The 16,917-nt window shown below is 40.0% G+C and overlaps 1 protein-coding gene across 2 annotated transcripts in view; it reads right to left on the bottom strand.

Moving 5' to 3' along the window:
* Positions 1–16,917, bottom strand: part of IL1RAPL1 (interleukin 1 receptor accessory protein like 1) — a 1,649,761-nt gene that overhangs the window by 1,631,698 nt on the left and 1,146 nt on the right. The window lies entirely within an intron of this gene.

Genomic DNA, 16,917 nt, shown 5'->3' with positions numbered 1-16,917 from the left:
AAAAAAAAACAGAAAATCATGACTGGTAGACTGAAGATTCCATAAAGGTTAAACATGGAGAGGCGGTAAATAATAACAGGTCATGGATAAAGAGTAAGTTGGATCACTAGGTAAGCCGGAACTAAGCAAATAATACGTATTAAAGCGCAGCCAGATGTAGTTACAGAGCTAATAGAAAGAACACAGGCATATTTTTAGGGAAACCAACTCTAACAAGAGAGTATTTGGCGCTAGGGTAGCCATTTAAAAGCTTGATACAGATATTCAAAAACCCCAAAGCAGAATCAACCCTAAGTTATGAGGTTTTCTGTAAGCAACATAGTTTAGACCAGTAGCAAACAGAACATACATTTGCCCTTTGGTGGGGGGTACAAATCCTAGATTGGGTTCTGCCATTTTTAAACTGGTCTGTGTGTGCTGAATTTCTGTTTTGCTATGGGTATAGACCATTTTCTGGTAACTTATACCAGTAAAAGTGTAGTGCCTATACCTGGCCAAAAAAAATACTGTTCCCAGTTCTCGTATCCACAAATCAAAAAAAGATAAATGGAGAGGGGACAGGGCAGAGTCCCAGGAACGTTTAAAGAACTGGAAAACATGCCCTGTAGGCCATGGCTATATGGCCTCCTTGCTGATCCTGTGACTGCCATCATGTAATGAAATGTTGTACACTTGCTTCTGCTCCAGAGCACAGAAGGCCAGCACTAAGGCAGTGCAAACAATTCAGGACAGGCTCCAAACAGTTCAGAATGGCCCTGGTTGTATGTCCTATAGCCACTCTCAGGTTCTTTCTCCTGAGAGACCCTGGGAAATGAATTTGAATGGTGCAGGTCCCTAGATCTTCCCTGAGCCAACCAGACTGCACCCAAGCTACATAATGTTCTTTTCAAGGGCAGTCCCTGGTTTAGCATAGAGACCATCTAGATATGGCTCTAATAAGAGATTCAAGTATTTCAATCATTTTGACTTATCTATGAAAAAAAAAGATTTCTTGGTGATTTGTTCCCAGTCCATAAGCACCGATATGGGAAATGTAATAACCGAAGGCTCTTCAGTTTACCAGGAAAATATGTATCAAGTTCCACCGACTGCAGGTTGATGACAAATTCATATGAGAAATAATGTATGCATTTTGAACAGGGAGGATTGAAACAACTTATCAAGGATTGTGGTAGTTTCTGCAATTTTTAAGCCAAGATTGGTTGACAGGAACGCTTGGTTTTGTTTTTCAGTAAAAGTTAGGGATAGAGACTGTCTTTTTGCTCTGTTTCTCTATACTTTTTGTTCCGTTAATGATGTTCTGGTCTATAACTGGGACTCTTAGGTGCTACCATAACAACAACAACACAATTCTGAGATGAAAGGCAAAACTTCATATCTCCACCTTTCCCTTTCCCATCTTACCACCCTTATCTCTACCCACAAAGCTTTGTAAACACAATTTTGCCAACACAGAGCAAGTTAGTAGATGTTGACAATACTGCTAGGATATGTAGTCGGTTTATATATAACATTATAGCACTTCCAGGAAAGAGGAAAAACTCTTAGTGAAAAAGTCCAGCTCTGTCTTTTTTTAAAACAGTGCCTTTTTAAACTGTGGAAGTACTGCATGCATTTAGAGAGAGAAATAGTGTTGTAGTGAGCTTCCTCATTGAAGTAGACTTGTTTTGCAAAGGCATTCTTGCTGGCCAAATTGTAGAGAAGAATGTAGAAACATGAAGTTCTGTTGTTTATTCTTAAAGATTAAATACAGAGCCAAGAGTTGTTATTTCATATAACTGGCACCACAAAGGGATCTGAGAGTGAGGCTGGTTTGCATTCGCAGCACTGAAGCTGGCAGCAGCTCTGAGACTGTAGAAGTAGCACACTCACTCCTAATGATGGAGGTGAAGCAGACAGGTGAAAAGGTGAGCTTTGCTGTGCTCTGCATTAACCTGCCTAGCCAGTTTGGCAAGGGTGTTGATGGGGGTAAGTATTTTGAAGCTTTTAGGATGGAAGCCTTGTATAGATAGCATATTCAAACAGATTCAGCACCATTAAAACCCCTAAAGAAATATATAAAAATCTAGAATATATGGCAAAAGACTGGGCTAGTTTATTCTGAAACAGATGTTCTGCACATAAATGTGATTTTTATTGTGAGTTTAGCTCCAGTCCCTCTTACCCTTGCCTACTTCACATTTTTATGGTACATTTTGTAAAAAAGCAGTCACATGGTTCAGTAGATATATGCTGTATATCTACTTCTGACTGTACACTTACACTGGAATTCCTTAACTGGCACATTCACCAGGTTACAGGCTTGTAAATGGTATTCAGGTGCTTTTAAAACATTTCAGATTAGCTAATCTGATTTAGTGTCAGCTTCAGAGGTACAAATGATGACAGTCTAAATTGCACAGATGAAGTTGGACAGGTCTGACACATGCCATCATCTGTGTACAATGCTCCTCCGCTGTCTACATTGGACTGAAAGGGCAATCCCTGTGTGTAAGAATGAATGAACATCGATCTGTCATCAATATCAGCAAGACATACATGCCTGTGGCAGAACAGTTTAACCTCCCTGGACACTCCATCACTGACCTCAGAGTGGTTTTTCATAAGGGTGTGATTACAGGTTAACTTTAAAACATTATAAATCTGTGGAACATTATGCTGTCATAAAGTTAGAACAGTTTCAGAGGCATCATAGGTTAAAACTTAATGCCATCTCAGAACTGCACAACTGTGACTTGCCACTGGCAAGCAGGGGTGTAGACAGGAGCCAGGAATCTATCCCTCCTCTGGAGCAGGATAGGAGCAGGGAGGGTGGCATATATCTCTAAGGTGGACCCTGGGGGCTATGGCTTCCCTCACACCCTGGGGACTATGGCTTTCCTCACTCCATAGCCAGCAGAAACCAGCCAGAGCCAAGGGTTGGAGGGGAAAGGTCTTGAAAAACAAAACTGGTTGATTTGAATGGGCAGGGGGGCAAAGTCAAGAGAAAGGAGTGCAGAAAAGAAACAATAAATCGATAAAGCACCAAAATCTTGCATGTGGTTCGTTTGATTGGGATTGGGACTGGGATTGGGCTTGGGGGGAGCTGGGTTAATACTCATACCAGGGCAGAGCTCAGACCCAAAAGGCTTGCTGTATGCCACATCATGGCAGAGCAGAGACCAAGTTTGCAGCCCTGCTGGTGGTTTCCATTCTCAGACTCATTCTCTTCATGGAAGTAGGTAGTAGGATTTCTGTTTCTGTTTGCATAGGAGTGTTATAGCAAGCAGCGAACTGGTAAGCACTTGAGTGCTCACAGTAGCCAGGGTGCACCTCCCCCCATGTCCCCTTGGGCAGTAGAGTTCAGGTGGTTTGAAAGCACATCCACAGAGCAAAGAGCAGAAAAGGCTGATAATGGTGCAATCTGGGATGCTGGAGGTATGAATATAGAGTGTTTTATCTCCCCGACTAAACAATACCATGTAACAATCTGGGTAAAATGAATCAAAGATAACTCTCATCTGTTAGTCTTACCTCAGTCCTGGGGAAGCTCTTTGAGAAAATTATCCAGGTGCACATCTGAGAGGGGCAAGCAGGGGAGTGTATGCTTAGGAGCAACCAACATGGGTTCATCAGAGGCAGATCCTGTCAGACCAACCTGGTGGCCTTCTATGACCAGGTCATAAAATCCTTGGATGCAGGTGTCGCAGTGGGCGTAGTCTTTCTGGACTTTAGGAGGGCCTTCGACATGGTCTCTCACCCCATTCTCATTAAAAAGATTGTGGTGTTGATGCCTACACAGCCAGATGGGTCGCCAATTGGCTGGAGGGCCACACCCAGAGAGGGTGGTGGACGGGTCATTTCTGACCTGGAGGGATGTGGGCAGTCAGGTCCCCCAGAGCTCAGTCCTCAGGCCCTCACTGTTCAACATCTTCATCAGCGACTTGGACAAGGGGGTGAAAAGCACCTTGTTCAAATTCGTTGATGACACTAGGATGTGGGGGGAAGTGGGCATGCTAGAAGGGAGGGACAGGCTGCAATTGGATCTGGACAGGTTACAAGGGTGGGCGGATGAGAATAAGATGGGATTCAATACTGACAAGTGCAGGGTACTGCACCTAGGGAGAAAGAACCAGCACCATACCTGCAGGCTGGGGAACTCCCCTCTCGTCAGCACAGAGGCAGAAAAGGATCTTGGAGTCATTATAGACTCCAAGATGAACATGGGCCACCAATGTGGGGACACAGTCAGGAAGGCTAATTGCACCTTGTCACGTATCCACAAATGCAGGTCCAAGGAGGTGATCTTCCCCCTCTATGTGACACTGGTCAGGCCACAGCTGGAGTACTGTGTCCAGTTCTGGGCACTGCACTTCAGGAGGGATGTAGACAACATGGAGAGGGTCCAGAGGAGGGCCACTCGTATGATCAGGGGTCAGCAGGGCAGGCCCTACAAGGAGAGGCTATAAGACTTGAACCTGTTCAGCCTCCACAAAAGAAGGCTGAGAGGAGATCTGGTGGCCATCTACAAACTGGCCAAGGGAGACCAGCAGGCAATGGGGGAGTCCCTATTCCCCAAGCCCTACCGGGACTAACAAGGAATAATGGTGATAAGTTGACTGAGAGTGGATTCAAGCTAGACATCAGGAGGCACTACTTCACAGTCAGGGCGGCTAGGATCTGGAACCAACTTCCAAGGGAAGTGGTGCTTGCTTCTACCCTGGGGGTCTTCAAAAGGAGGCTAGATAGACACCTTGCCGGGGCTGTTTGATCACAGCATTCTTTTCTGCCCATGGCAGGGGGTCAGACATGATGATCTGTTCAGGTCCCTTCCGACCCTACCGACTATGAAACTGAAGTGGTATAACTTTAAACTGTTTAAAGTGGACTTAACACCCTTAAATACTCCCATTTTAAGTGTGTTTATGGCAGTTCAAAGGCAACCTGTAACACATCCTCAGTCAATAAAACTTTGAAAACAAACTTGAACAGGAAATCCTGGAACAAAAAAAATCATCCACAGACTACAGATTCTTATCGCATTACCTAGATCACATTTTATAAATCTTACGTTAACCGCTTTCCTTTTCTCTCTTCTACTTACCTTGCCTCTCTTAGCAGTGCCCCCACATTTTTCTGCCCCCCTTCCCTACCCTTTGTATTGTAAATCACTGCTTTCAATTTATAAGCTCTGCTTCCTGCAGTCCTTTCACAGCATCTGATAAAAGACAGACTTCTGCTTATGACAGTTTATGCTATACACCTCTGATTTAAGGTGCATACAAGTGTTATATTTAGAGCGGCCTAACCAATCTTAAGGCAATCTAAACAGCTGCTTGTACAAGCGTTCACAGGGCTTAGGTTGCCCTAAAAATGGCATACCCGATCTAAAGGTAGTTCTTGTCAGACAAGTACCAACTTTAGATCAGCATAGGTTAACCCTACCTAGGGTCCCCAGCACAATCCTGGAGCACTCTTCATAGCCCTAGGGCAGTGCTGTTTCTACTGCCCCCAGACCCAACTAGGCTATTTTTTCCTCTCTGACCAGCTCACCCTTAGTCTAGTCAGCCCTCTCCTCAGACCTGCTACCACCACTACAGACTTACGTGCCTTCACCTGCCTATACAATACCTGTATGCAGCAGAATCTGACTCACTTTGAGCCGCTTAACCTGAACCAGGTCTTCTGCAGAGTTGCTCGCACCATAATTACTCTATAAAGATGTAAATCTATCCTGCCTTCTGCAGGTCTGACGCAGAGGAAGAAGCATGAGTTATGAGAGGGAGAACAAAGAGGTTGTGGGTCATTAATAAAAGGCTAAAACAGTGGTGCTTAACTGCTGCAATGTAGGCCAAATTTAGCCTGTGGGTCAATATCACAGGGCTCCCCTCAGGTCCAGAAATTTGGCACTGGAGGAACAGTGGCAGCATTAATTGTTGCCAAGGTGGCAGAAATTACACTGACACTGCTCCCACTGCCATTTTCTAGACCATGGGGACACCAAATTGTGTTGGTACGCAGGGCCAATCTATGGCCAGAACTGGTACTTAGGACTAGGGCTGGTGTTCCAAGTCACTTTGCAGCCAGATTTGGTGCACAGAGCCAGGTTGGTGTGCCACAGATTGCACCCGTGGACTGACCTTGTGCACTGACCCCACATTGGATCAGGCCCATGGATCTAGCCTGCAGACCAGCCCCATGCCACTTATCCAGTCCACGAGGCTGAAAGTTTGAGCACCATTGGGTTGGCTGGAGCAAATGTGCATAGGAACAAACTTAACTGTTTTGCTAACACTTATTGTACCACAACCATCATGCCATATGCACTTCCAGCACTCAATAAATAACAGCATCCCACGTGATTTTGTTCTGTAGTACAGATGCTGGTGTTGAAAGCCAGAAGTGAAGCAGTTAATGAAAAATTTACATTTAAAACAATCAGTTTACAATAATTAGGAGGCACCATCTGTATAACAAAAATCTTTAATAAGAATTGCAGAAACCTTGTCACTATTAACCCTCAGCTCTAAGAAAGAATAATGCATGTCTACTGTTCCACTAACTGAATGAGAGTATATATTCAGCGACTCTATTCTCCTTTGATTAGACAGGAGGTCTGTTTCTTTTCTGTGCTCCCTCCCATCAGTCCTTAGAATACATACTGATTGGGGTGGACAGGGAGGAAAGGCAAGGGTTTGGGAGGCAATATCTTTTATTGGATCAAATAGTTGGGAGACTGTATATAGACTGAATGTAAATGGGAGAGGAGAGCAGCTCTGGGTACTGGAACAAATGGAAAGAAATAAAGATAGGAATATTTAAAAAAAACAAATGGACTTACCTTGGGGTTCTTTTAAAAAGGATGCATGCCTAGCTGCACACCAAATATACCTTTCCATCATAACTTTTTACTCATTGCACCCTTTTTTTTTTTCAATTTTGAAACACAGAAGTGTAGTCCTTCAAATAAATCAAGGGTCCTTTAAGGTTAGGACCACACCTCAACCAACTTTTTTTTCTCCTTTTGCAGCCCTATATACATTCTGAAAGTTGCACTGTGCTTTCATTTCAATACAAAAATGAAGATTCTTCCTTTTTCTGTTCAGAAGATACTTACAATGTAATGGAAAAGTACAAGATAATCTTATAGAAAATAGCCTGCAGGTAAACAATGCTAAGATCAAAGTAAAAAATTCAGCCCCACTCACCACCATGATGTATAAACTAGCAAGCTTATTGGACACTATCTGAACAGTGATTTTTAGAAGCAGAAACACCTTTTATTCTTTAAAATCATCATAGAAACAAGATTTAAACTTCTGGCAGTGCGATTTTAAATTTGCAGTTAAAAAATCACATGCGCACACATATCAAGGAATGCAGAACTATGGTTCCAGGACTTAGAATTAAGATTGTATATATACCAGATACACATTATTTCTGTTCTTGGTGGGGGTGTTTTTTGGTAACAGGTAGTCTGGTAGATTAGTATAAAGAAAGATTACTATGGACACCAAATCTGTGTTTTGCTACTGCTGTGACCTCATCTTTTATATTCTTGCTCTAGCATTTAAGTCAAGTTTTATTATGAAATAAATTGGATTTTCTAACTCAACTGGATTAACTCACTCAACTTCAAATGAAGTTGAAGTGAAATGATACCAGATTGGTGCAGCTGTTATTAGTATCAGGATCTGGCTCAATGTGATTAGCTAGTTCTTCCTTTACAGTTAAATGTGAGATATGAAAGGTAAGATGACCTAATGGATTTTTTTCCTCCAACTTTAGCATCTATGGCATCTTTACACGTGCTCTGGGATGAGGAGGGATTAGGGGGGAGCACTTGGGTTAAAGTGGCTTTTTAATTAAAGCACCTGCAGCGTCACGTATTCAGTGTTCTGCTCTTGAAAATGGCAGCAGAGGTGCTTTAATGAAAGTTCATTTGATGAGCTTTAGTTAAAGCACTCCCACTACCATTTTGAAGCACAGGGATGCTAAATACACATGTTATGGAGGCTGCTGAAGCATGCTCATTAGCATGCTTCAGCAGACCCAGTTAATTGAGACTCAATAAATCAAGTCTGCACTGATGTGTGCTGATTAGTATGCGTCAGCGCAGACATCCTGCACATGTATAGGTGCCCTATGGTTCTATAGTATCAAGTTATGCAAACATATCTGCATGCACATATAAATTGTTTGAAAAACATCCAAATAAGCACAAGATTAATGCCCAAAGGATTTGTTTTGTAATCTGACACTCAAGATGGTTGGCAAGCCTTATTTACACTTTTCCTGATATAATTTTAAAGATATCATTTAAGAAGAAAAGCAGGCTGCAGCCATGAAATAGAGTCCTTTGATTGTATTACAGTGGTAATATGACTTCTTTGCTTTCTGACAACAGGTTTTGCTATGTTAATTAAGTAAGTAATGTACCTGCGATCTTTATTCATTAAAATTAATGTAATAATATCTAAATTGAAGATTGGTATTGGGCTCAGTCTGGCAAGCGGAATAGAGTAGCTTCACTATAGTTACTCTAGGCTTGCTCTGATGCAATGCAGAGCTGTATCATGATTTTCCAAGTGCAGTGGGTTTACCCTTGCTTCACTTGGTATTATTCCCAATCCTTGAGCACTAATACGTTAGAAGCAGACACAAATGTCCAATATTAAACAAAACTACAGTGCTGCTCACCACAAATTCAAAGTCTTGGAGGAATAGGTCACTCCAGGCTTGGGAGCTTTCTAGGACTTGCCCATTCGGTATGTATCTAGCTTGCCTTGCTTCTTTGCACTGACTGAGTTTATCCGATTACTAGTCGGGTGTGACAGAGGGACTGCTTCTGGCATCATCACTGAGCTCTGTGACTTGGCTTTGCACTGAAGCCGTCATCTAGAATTAGCACAAAGGGGTAACAGTCAGCATGGCAGAAGCATGGGGAAGGCCTATCATCATTAGTATTCAAACTTTTTTTTTTTAATGAGTTAGGTTTCATACATACAAAATGAAATCTGCCAACCTCTAGAATTATCTCCCAAAGAAATCAGGGCAGTCCTGCCTCTCTTTGCACTTTACAAAAACTAATCTTGACAAAGACAATACCAGTAACTCTGCAATAAGTAATAATTCTACAGGCATAGCTGACCAACCTAACATGTACTCAATGACCTACAAAGTATTTGCCAACTCTAGATTTTTTGATTCTGGAGTCTAATCTACTACACAGTTAAGTCAGTGATAGACTTTCCATCAACTTTATGGAACACTGGATCAGGCCCTTAATGAATTAGGACACATGTATGCTGGCATCTATAACAGAAATAGAAAACTGAGAAGAACCTTTTTATTACTATACATGATTCTGCTACAATGGAATTTTGTTAGGAAGTGGAAACTGTTTTTTCCCTTTCTATTTAAGAAAATAAAACTTGATGTAATCAACATTTTCAAAAGCACATCTAATTTATTAACATTATTGTTTTTGCCAGAAACTAGTTCCATTATGAAGGGAGAGGGGGAAAAAATAAAAGAGAAGCTTTTTACCTAGTCACATTATACACGCACATAGTAAGAGACAGGTCTTCCCAAAGTTTACCGTTAAAACAAAAAAAAAAGAGGAGCTAAATGGTGGAAAAAGAGATTATTGTTACCTTTCTTTGTACAGATGGAGAACTAGGTATAGAAAAATTGACCAGCTTCTTTATCATTATACAAGACATTTTCAGCAGCAATGGGATTTAAAACTAGGCCTTCCAGGTTCTTTTGTAGAGACTTCAAGAGCTCTAGCATTTCCAGCAGTAACCAAACTGAATGCAATATTCTAATATTTTATTGCACTTTTATTTTGGGACTTTTTTGGTCTTTATTTTGGATAATTGAAACTTGTAGGTTTGCTATAGTAACACTCTTACTTTGAGTTACACCATATATATGTATATGAATTCTATTCTATTCAAAACAATGCAAAATAAATTTCAGGCAGTGAACAAAACTCTGAGTTACCTTGGCTAATCTGAAAGCTTGGTTCCTAAACACCGTTAAAATACCCATGACTCAGGAAACATGCCAATTAAGAAATGTTCATTGACACTGGACAGGCAGAAGTAGATGCACGGTGTATGTGGGCTGAGCCACATGACTGTCCTTTAAGAGAATCTGCATTATAAAATGCTAAAGGGGAATATTAATCCAACGTAAAATTTGAAAGATAAATACATTTGTTGATTTTTTTTCAGAATAAGTTAGATCAGTCTTTAAACTAATGGTATACACTTTTCTTCCTGTATTTTGATAGGGTTTGATACTGTGCTCATCACTATGGTATCTGAAAGTACTATCAATAGCCTACATTTATGAGACTTCTTCTTGAATCAAAGCATTTCCCTTTATGGAGGGGAAAACAGTGAGATTTGTGCATTGTTTAATAATGGATATTGATGGAGCTGAATAACAGCATAGTATCAACAGCATAGTAAAGGTTTATCAATGTCTATTAAAGTTTACAAGATTTCCCTTTCTTAATCAATGTTAAGATATTAAAAATATTTTAGTAGCATTAACTTTTCACAGAAACTAACAAAAATAAAAAAAACTGAGGAAGTTAAAGCTGTGTAAAGCTCTAGGGCTTGATCCAAACCTCATTGAATTCAGTGGGCATCTATCCATTGATTTCAAAGGGCTTTGGATCAGGATTTTAGTAGAGGAGACTTAAAGAGCCAAATGAGGTTGCTCGGTCAGCACCAATAAAGCCTTTATTAAACAATTATTCAGCTGCCAAGCTTATAAAACAAATAAGTCATGAAGAATAGTGACTTACAGTGGCTGTAAGAACTGTCATGCCACTGTCCATCTAGCTAGATACCCTGTCTTGAATAATGAACGCTATTAGATATTGCAGAAGAAGCTCAATGATAGGTATTTATGAAATAGCAGGGGCTGTTTTTAAAGAACCTAAAAGATTTAAGAGCACAAGGCACTAGCTGTAAATATTGTATAGGACAATAACATAGGTGGTTAGCAGTTGGGTTAGGGCCTTAGCACATCAGCGGTGAAATCCTATATATTACAATAACTAAGGTTACATCATAGGATAGTCTTCTTACCCATGTACATATCTAATCATTTTTAATCCTACTAACTTCTTCATTTCAGTAATATTTCGTCAATGAGATCCAAAGCTTATATACCAATGATGTAAAAAAAAAATATTTATTTTTATCAGTTTTAAATCTGTTGCAATTTAATTTCACTGGGTCTCTTCTGAGAAATGATAAATAGAAGAACCCATCTGATCTTCCCAATAGCTTTCAATATTTCATGTATCATTTTTATGTCACCTCTTGCTCATTTCTTCTATGTGCTATAAACATGTAACTTGTACTGCTTTGATCCCAAAACTTCAGTATGAAGGACAAGTCCTTAACAGCCAGTGATAGCCTCAAGAGGTTGAAACTGCAGCCAAGGATTATACAAGATGATACACTATTTCCTTCAAATGTGTTAGCTCCATTCACAGAAGATCTATTATGGAAGGAGGATCCTTTGTACAGGAATGATATTTCTGAAGCAGGATCTACCAGTTCTACAGCCATATTCACTAGAAGGGCACTGCAGAGTGGCCACGTAGCACTGAAGGATCTGCTGAAGGACTCTTGTATGTTCAGGAGGAAAAAAAAAAAAGAGGCTAAGCATACCTATTCTCAGCCTCGATCACTTACGTAAGAAATACAGGCAGTCAGTAACACCTTATCTTACTGATTTGACTCAAAAGCCTTTTCACGTATATCCTAATACCATAGGTTCTTGTGACTTCATTTTTCTTAATGCAGGCAATGATGAACTGGCTAAACCTTTGTCTTGGTCCAAGTTTACAGACATTTTTACCGGCAGTCAAGCACATATTATAAAGAGATCTTAATATGTAGAATTTAGAAATAGATTCTGCACAATAGGTAGGAAAAATTGTATGCAAAAAACAGCCTGATTGGAATTTAGTATAGTTTTGCTGGATTCTGAAACTTGTTGCTGTGTTTAAGTAAATGTTGCTTTTGATATATTTTTATTTAAAGTAACAAAATGGCACCACACATTTCCTTCCACTGTTCCTTATTTATTATTTTACTGAAGTGCTAGTGTGACCTCCCCAATAAAATGAAGGAATGGGGTCTCATATTACCAGGAAAAAATATCACATATCTACATCATATTATGCGCACACACAATAAAAAGATGGCCCTTGTTCTGAAGGATTAAGCCCCAATTCTTAAAGCTAATTAGGCAGTAGGATTTAGGCCTTAACACTTTTGATAATCTAGAATTAACTATCCCAATATGTATGAGGAAAGACAAAAGGTGCATAGAAAAGGCAAGAGAGAAACAGAAGATAAGCACACTCTTGATCAACTTTTCAAGCAGCCCTGGACCTGAGCTCCTAGACCTGTTCTGTTTCCCCCCCATATCTCCTTGCTTCTTTGAACATAGTACTTCTATAAGAACTACTGCCTTCCTGAAAATCCTGGTAATAGGATAATGTATGTAATGGCAAATGGTGTCATGGGAGGCTTTTATGGCCTCCCCAGCTTTACATACTTACTGGTCGTGTCTCACGAGATGCTGACTGAGCAGTTGCCCAATACTACTACATAGTGTCACATGGCAAAAACTGTGACATGACACTACTATGTAGTAGTATTAAGCTATTAATACAGTAGTGTCACAAAAAAGCCATTTGTTGGTGCTACTGCACATAACTCGGGTTACTGTGCAGTCATTTAGTACTTAAACAAGTACTAAATGACTCTGTAGTGACAACTGTGCAGTCAGTGTCCTGTGTTGATGCAGCCACTGTGTAGCCCAGTGGTCTCAAACTCTTTGGACTTGAGATGCCCCTCATGGGACTGGAGGCCCCTCTCTATAAACATCTATGAATTGAGGGACACCAAACTTCAAAAACTAATTTATACATTATGATGTTTACCTCCCAGTAGGGGTGGAGGATCCTCCAGACACAAGCCTGAGCCAACTCTTTTCTGCCGAGCTTATCTGCTTATCTCTTGTAGCACCTTTGAAAGGCTCTGGTGGCACCATGGTTGAAAATCACTTGTCTAAACTACAAACCGCTCAGTTGTTTTTTAGAACCTCTACCAGACTTCAATCATCATATAAGGATAATCTCTAAGCATAATATTATAATAATTTCCAGTTCCTATGAGAAGGTCCAAACTTCCTTCTCCACACGTACACATGCTCTTCTCCATTCTCCCCCACCCCACACACCCAAATCTACTAAGGGAATCACTGTAATTGACAGTAGGATCATTAAAGATCATTTTATGCAGCCCTCATTGACATGAATTGTCTGTGTACAGGAAACAATAAAATGTAGATTCATAGCACAGCTTGTTATACTTAGCTATTGCTACATACAGAATGTCCTACATAACATCAGAAAGTGAACTAAGTGCTTCTGCAATTCCTAGCACGATGAGACAAGTAAAAAATGGAACACCAATATTACTTTTGGTTTTCTTTCTCCAATATGTGCCATTCCGGCAAATAAAAGTATGTTTCCACTTTTGCAACAGGAAAGATGCTCTGCAACACTACAGTACAAGAATATATGAAGTTAGAACCCTTTCACAAAAAGAAAAAAATCTTTATATAAAACTGATATTCAGTTTGAGCCATCGTTACTGACATGCCATTAATACATATGACTTTGTTTTAAGAAAAGCAAAACAGTCTATATTAAAGCATAAGAAAAATGATGCAATGAATTGTAATAATCCATTTGCAGTCTCTCCATATATTTACATTTTCAAATAAAACAAATATAGACTTGAACTGATGGTACAGAGTGGCTGATTTGGTGCTACTCCAGAAGTATCTGGAAATACTCTTAAAATATGGATTACCATCCAACAGGCTGTAATGGTATTTCAAAGCTGCCTTTGGCCTATGTTGTAAATCCTTCTTTTTTCATGGGCCCCGATACAATGGATGGAAACACGATAGAGGTTTGTAATAGAAATGCTGACACAACCATGTCTATAGCTTTACGAATGGTGCCGCTGTAATTATATTTTATAACTTGAGCACCACTAGATAAGTTGCTAGTTTTTAATCATATTAATCAGTGCTTGAATGTTTCAATTGCCATAAATTATAAAAGTAGTCTGCACTATAAAAATAAGAAGATTGCCAAGCACTAAAGATCATATCTTGTTGTGAAACATAAAAGTATATCCAAACATTTCATTGTAAAATAGAACAAACTATACTGAAATGGAAAACTTCACTAATTCTCCAGTTTTTGTTTTGTTTCTGTTACAAACCATGGTGTTAATAATCACACTGTTTACTTCATATACATTATAGAAATATCCCTGAATAATATACAGGTTTCATTTGAATCTGACCTGTAATATTGGATTTTTTCCTATTAGCAATAAATCAAGTCTGCTGCATGTCAAGGAAACCAAAATCAGGAGCGTTCTTATTGAAAGGAAGGTACTACAGTTATTCTGTATGCACTGCTATTTTCTTTAAAGGCTGGCTTCCAACTGTCACCATGAAGTAAGTAGCAAAATTACCACTGATTTCAGTGGGAGTGGAATGGGGCCCTGGGTGCAGTTTACATAAATATTTCTCTTCCTATGTGTGAGTTATCTACAATTTCATTTAAGCAAGCAAAGTTTCCCACTGAAACAAGTGGTGTTTGGTGCAGACTGGAGGGATATTACACTTGGGTCTGAAATCTTACTATTTTATCAAGAAACAGTCCTTAAGGTTTTATTAGAGGTTATTAAAACCAGCCACAATTTAAACCTGATTGCTTAGAACCCTCTAATACCACAAAGAAATTATTTGCAAATACTTGCAGGCTATACTAATACATATTTCACAACATAATTTATTCCCATATTATCCATTAGTTATTACTCTCATGTAGTACTGAGTATATAACACATTCTCTAGACAATTGTGTTGCTTTTAAGATATACAGACTAGTTATTTAGTGGAAGTCTCACAAGAGGCCCTGTAAGTAATTAGAGAGAGAGAGGGGTAAAATGTGCACGGGGTACGGGTAATGGAAAAAGTCTGTGCCATGAAGATTTCTGAAAATTACAAAAGCTGTACTAGTACATGGGAGCTGCCATAGTGTTATTCTGACCCCTGAAGGATGGAAACAGGAGTTAACTTCATATCCATTTTTTCCAATTACTCAGCATACTATATGAATCCAAACCTTAAACCACAGTAGCAGAATGTATTTGTGTCCATCTAGCTTTGTCCTGAAGAAATATGAAAATAGTTATGCATTAATGATAAACCAACTTTAAAGTGCTGATTTTTGCAGTGCAGCTGAGTTGAGAGTGATATTCCTTTCTGGTGCTAGGATGTGTGCTTTTGCAAAGTTGCTGTGAGTTGGTTTCTGTATTACAACTGATAAGGAAGAGGACTGCAGAGATTATGTTTATCAAGATATGCCAAATCCCATTCTCCTCTTCCCTCTTCTCAACTGAAAAGTTGTTCAACTAATTCTTGCTAGCCAGAATCCAGAGTGAGGTGGGAAAGGGCACGGGCAGGTGACAATAAGATGATTCATTGCACCTGGGTTAAGATTTCATCAGGCTTACATTTTTCAGAAAACACATCCATGAAAAAGAAAAAGGTAATGGGACTCAATTGTGCATGTACAAGCTTGTCTGTCTTACAAGAGCCCCTTCCTTTCTGAGCAGATAGGAAAAGTGAGTTGTGATTCTACAAGAGATATTAAAATCACCTCAGTTATAATTTTTCTGTCCATGTCACTGGAGAGGCATTTTTCTAGGTCCTTCGTAAAGGAAATCTACGGCCGGTGGGCTACTGTCACACCTTTCTCCCTCGTCTACTTACTTTTGAGATGCATTTTAAAAGTTGTTAATATACTACCATTTTTATGGGATTATTGTCAAAGACCACGTTGCGTGTTCTTTTGTACATGTAACAGGTAGCTTTGGATGTTTTATCTGAGGATACATTTCTCTTGAGGTTTCTGCTGTTGCATACATCTCTGGAATTTATAATCATGCTGCTCTAGTAAAAGCTCCAAGACACTGATTTAGCACACTGGGAGACAGCAATATCAGTTGAAAGATCTGCAAATATCCCAGTGGAATAATCATCAAGTCTACCTTGAAAATAAAGGAGGACTCCCCAGAATTTTTATGGGGAAGAGGGGCTCTGATTTTAAATTTCGGTGGAGCTTTGCTTCCACTCAGCTGTTGCCATGTACTGAAATCACAGGTTACACTGTGACCTTGTTGAAGAGAGTTGAGCCAGATCTGTTCAATTGGACCGTTGTGCAGTGTTGCAGGAGATGTGATGTTGCTCTCTCCACGGGTGTGGCTGAATTAGCCACTATCCAGCCTAATGCTTTTGTGAAGCCACTGTCCAGGGGGAAACTCTACTGTGAAACTTGTGTCCCGCAAAAGGCTTAAGGTGTAACAGGAGCAGAGCAAGAGATCGCCCTGACTCTCTCCCCCATCTTCATTCCCAGCTGTCAGGGAATGAAAAGTTAACCCAAATGATTGATGCTCTGTACGATGATGTTATTACACTATCGCCGACTGATGCCACTGATGTAATCAAGTTACATAAGCACGGACTAGGCACAAATACATTCATCTGCCTACAGATCTGCAAACCTTCTCCCATCCATTACCCACGAATCCCCCAGCAGTACAGAGGGGTATATTTTGGCATGCACTATATAACTTTAGCATTGCAGTGCATTGTACAACGTCATCACTATTGATTCCCTCCACCTTCCCCCAGCCCCACTGCTGAAATGCATTTGTAGAAAAAGATTCGCAATTTGCATTGCTTGCATCCCTTTAATTTTTTTATGTGCTTGCTCTTGAGGGCTGGGGTTATTTCTCCCCCCCCCCC

This window comes from Gavialis gangeticus, unplaced genomic scaffold (genome assembly GCF_001723915.1).
Source record: "Gavialis gangeticus isolate Ggan-Ray unplaced genomic scaffold, GavGan_comp1, whole genome shotgun sequence".
In the NCBI taxonomy this organism is placed as follows: Eukaryota; Metazoa; Chordata; order Crocodylia; family Gavialidae; genus Gavialis; species Gavialis gangeticus.
Note: the sequence above shows the minus strand (reverse complement) of the source record. Positions and strands in the feature narration are given on the sequence as shown.